Consider the following 4376-nt stretch of genomic DNA (forward strand, 5'->3'; position numbering starts at 1 on the left):
TTGCCTTTTCCTGCCTCAGGGCCTTTGCCCATCTTCACATGACTGTCTCCTTGGCAATCCCATCAAAACTCAAAGACCCTGTCCTCCAGGAGGCCCCTTGTGGCCCACCCTCCCAGGTGAAGCCCACCCACCATACTGTCACTCCCTACCATGTGACCCCAGCCCCAGTTTGTCTTCTCAGTAGCATTTATTAGTGTGTGGATTGTTCTCCTTTGTTCACTTGTTCATCCCAAAGAATGAGCCCTTGAGAGCAGGGCCACCTTTGGTCACCCACGCTTGACACATAGTAGGTACTCTCTGCACCCGACTGAGTGATTGGCACCCAGATAAAGACAGGGAAAGGACAGGCCAGGGCATATCAATTGGAAGTCATAGGCATAAGCACCTAAAGCTAATATATGATTTTGCTCCAAAACTACCACTTGGGGGAAGGATCTGTCTTAAATTCAAGTCTTTACAAAGTCTCCCACATTGCGGGGCATGCTCTCAATTACTGTGTGTTGAACAACAGAACGCTCTTTGGGGGAAACTCATTAGTTTGAAATAACCTCAATCAATGAAGTTTTGGATCTTCATGGAGGTCACCTGGCAGTATCAGAAGAAATGGAGGCAAAAGCATTTCACACAGATTCAATCATTATTCCTGGGGACACAACCTTACAGTTACACGTATTGTCTTTTTAAGCAAACTCTTTTCTCAAAAAATCACTTTAAGAACCACAAAGACTGCGTGCTGAGGCAGACTCATCCTTATCAGGTGATCTTTTTATGCAGATCGTCTAATATTATGCACCAGGCCTCTGTAACAAAGAGTAAAATTTTTAGCATCCTAGATGAAATCCAAAAGCACTGTGTCACCAATAACTTGGGCAAAAATAAAGGATGTGTGTTCTAGAAAAGGTTAATGATAACAAAGAAAACTAATGCTATTAACCCAGATGTTAAAGAAACACATAGAGTTTGAGTAAATGGTTTCATAAAATGACAAGAGAATACTTGCTATACTGTGTTACATTACAGGTGATTTTTAAATGTGTAGCAAACTAAGTTAATAAAGTAAATTACTTTTTCAAAAGTAAATTTAGCCAAATTATTTTTATACTAAAAATGTGTGTATTCAAATGAGCTCCTTCTTTGGAAACATAGGGGTTGCTTTATATTTGGGGTCACCTTTATCTGGGCCGCTGTGGGAGGTAGTGGCGTAAGCCTTGAGAGCGGCCCATACTGTACAGAGACTGAGACGAGAAGGTGCTTGGGGATAGAGGCTTAAAGACCAAATAAAGTGGAGTAAAGTCAGTGAAAGGGACTGTGGGGTAAAGAGCAGAGCAGTCAGGGAAGATGGTATCATAAAAATCAAGTGATTAGTGTTCCAGAGAAGTTACTAGAACTTCGGGAATTTCTGGAAGAACTCCTAGAGAAGGAGAGTGATCATCAAGGCCAAACACTGTGTGGATCAGATCAATAGAGAATGCAAAGTGTTTGTAGATGAACAAAAATGCTCACTGGCACCCGTGAGAAGCATCATCTGTAGAGACAGAGGCCAGATCCCAGTGAGTGGTGGGAACAATGAGCCCAGCAAGTGGAGATTGCAAATGTGAACAATGGGTTGGAAGATGGTGACTGCAAAAAGAATACAAAATGAAAGGGTTTTGTTGCAAGAGCATGGGGGCCATCAAGAATTTTCAAGGAGACACAGGAGTATTTCGCAGTGGGTTGAACCCAGTTCAGCAGAAAATTCGAGGTCACCAAGAAAGCGAGAGGGAATGGGATCGGGGGTCCAGATGGAAACTCAGACTTGGAGAGGAAAAGGCAGTGTGGCTATTATAACAGGACAGGAGAAAATGGTGAGGCGAGTGTGGGTCCTCCCACTCCCCAGCACCCCCATCCCTGCCAACATCTGCTCATATCAGTTCAACAGATGAGCAGTCACCTCGGAGGCACCGACAGACCCAACTCTGACTTTCTCCTAATCACTTCCTTCTTCACCTGGCATCATCTGGGCTCCAGTGTCTCTCCCAACACCCTCTTCTCACAGCTGCTAGACCACATGTGCCTTCCCTGCCTGGCTGTACGCTGTCCGAGCAGGAACAGTGTCTGGCTTCCTCAGGCCGGGCCATGCCTGCCACGCAGCTAGAGGTGCCTGAGCATTTGCTGAGATGATGACTGGAATCAACTGATGCCCTTCCAGTATCCCCTCTGGCCTTCTGCTCCTCCTGCTTAGCAGGGGCTGATTTGATCCAGCCGTGCTTCCCCATCTCTACCCCCCAGAGATCATCGCCTGCCTCCACCCCCACGCTAAGCTCCGCCAGTGTGGACCCAACAACCAGAGGCGAGCTCTCCAGCCCAGACTGACCCTCCTTATTCTTCCCTGCTGTGGGTCTCTGCTCTTACCACTTTTCCACTCTCCTCGAAACTTGTAGCCCATTCCACCTTGCTTTCATCCTACTTCTCACGGGATGTAGACTCTCTCCGAGAGGAATGTCTCCCACGGACAGCCTCCCCGAGCCCCAGAGAAGGGGGACCTGCCCCGTTTCTGCTCTAGCCCCCCACCCTGCGTGGCAGGCCCTCCTCGCCACCCCCCTGGCTTTCTCCTGGCTCTTCAGCCTCTGGCTCTCTCTGTTTTAAACATGTTCGCATCTCTGCCATCCAAAAAAGAAAAACAAAACCCTTCCTTGACCCCGGGCACCCCACAGCGCCCTCCTTATCTCCCTCTTGACTTTCACAACTGCCTCCAGAGACAGAGGGCTGCACTTGTTACCTTCACGTCCCGCCTCCCACCCCCTCAGCCAGCTCTGATCCCGTCTCCTCCCGCTGCCCCACTCTGCCCTTGCCAAGCGCACCCACGGCACTGTTATCACGAACCCCGTCTTGGTCATTGTGGATAACACCGCTATGAGTATTTGTGCACAAAATATTTGTTTGAGTCCCGTTTTCAACTTTCAGGTCTATGCCTAAGAGCGGAGTTATTGGGTCATATGGTGACTGTTTCGTTTTTTGAGAAAGCGCCAAATTTTCTCACAGTGGCTGCACTGCTCTGCATTTGTGCCAGCCACATGCCAAGTTCCAGTCCTTTCCTTTATCCTGAGGCCCAGTCCCAGGCACGTGCCAGCCTTGGGACCTTCACAGGCAGGTGGCCGGCACCGACCTCAGACCACCCCCCGCAGGGCACTGGATGCAGAGGACAAGGTGGCTATGTGGAAAGTCAGTGCTGGTGACAGTGCAACCCCACCAGGTTTCAGGCTGGACTAAGTATTAGGCATTAGATGAGACACCAAGATGGAGTGTGGGGAAGGGCGGAACTGTCACGACTTGCATCATAATTAGAAAGGATTTTACAAGTCACGTGGGAATGTCCCTCGTCAAAATGGCTGCATTGGAGTATCATCACAGACACATAAGTCACTTAGCAAACTCTTAACACAGTGACCCCATCATTTTCTTCTCCCTCTCCCAACCTGCCCTGCTCCTTTTCTGTACCTCCCAGCCCAGCTAATGGTATACCATCTACCTGGTGCCTGTGTGAAGACCTCTGCAATTTGCATGAGTAAATTCAGGAATCATGTTTGCAGCCCAGACCCACTCTAGGCTCTAACTGTGTGAGGCCCAGTGCCCATCGCCTCCACCCAAGGTCAAGGCTCTGGAAGCTCCCTCACTGCAGATGACAGCCTAATTTCAAAAGCAGTGCACACACCTTCTCTGGGCTACCTTGCCCAGCTCCATGGTGCCTCACACCCTTGCAGCTCGAAGGACAGCCTAAGCAGAGCGCCTCCTCCCCCCCCAACAGGGTGCAAGGGTGGGTGAGGGCAGAGTGAGTCAGCCAGACAGCCCACCTTGCCTCAAGTACCAGGGGCTGGGGCCCCGTGGCCGGCAGGAGGAGACAGGAGAGGCAGGGGCCGCAGAGGGGACTGAAAGGGAGCAGGTATCAGGAGAGGGTGATGTTCTGGAAGCCAAATGAACCCAGTGTTCAAGACAAGAAGGATCTTCCTCCTCCAGGGAAAGGGGAGGGTTGCATTTGATCATGGGATTTGGTTGTGGGAAACTTGGCAAGGCGGTTTGAGTTCAAGGGAGGATAAGAGAGGGGAAAACAGATACAGTAATCAAGACCACTCCTTGGAGGAGTTTTGCTTAAAGGAATGGGAAAGAAAATAAGGCAGATGACATTTATTGTGTACTAAAGTTTTTTGTTGATTTTTCTAGCTTTTCACATGTCAGTTCCGCACTATCTTAAGAATTAGAGCCTCGTAATATGGTAGACGAATGTCTCTAATTATTCTTCTTTTCCAGGATTCTTCTAGCTATCGCTGTTTCTTTTTTTACATTAATTTTAGAATCATCTTGCCTAGTATCTTATTGGCTAATACTGTATTGTATATTTG

Source organism: Condylura cristata, unplaced genomic scaffold (genome assembly GCF_000260355.1).
Source record: "Condylura cristata isolate star-nosed mole 26May11 unplaced genomic scaffold, ConCri1.0 scaffold00008, whole genome shotgun sequence".
NCBI classification, from domain to species: Eukaryota; Metazoa; Chordata; class Mammalia; order Eulipotyphla; family Talpidae; genus Condylura; species Condylura cristata.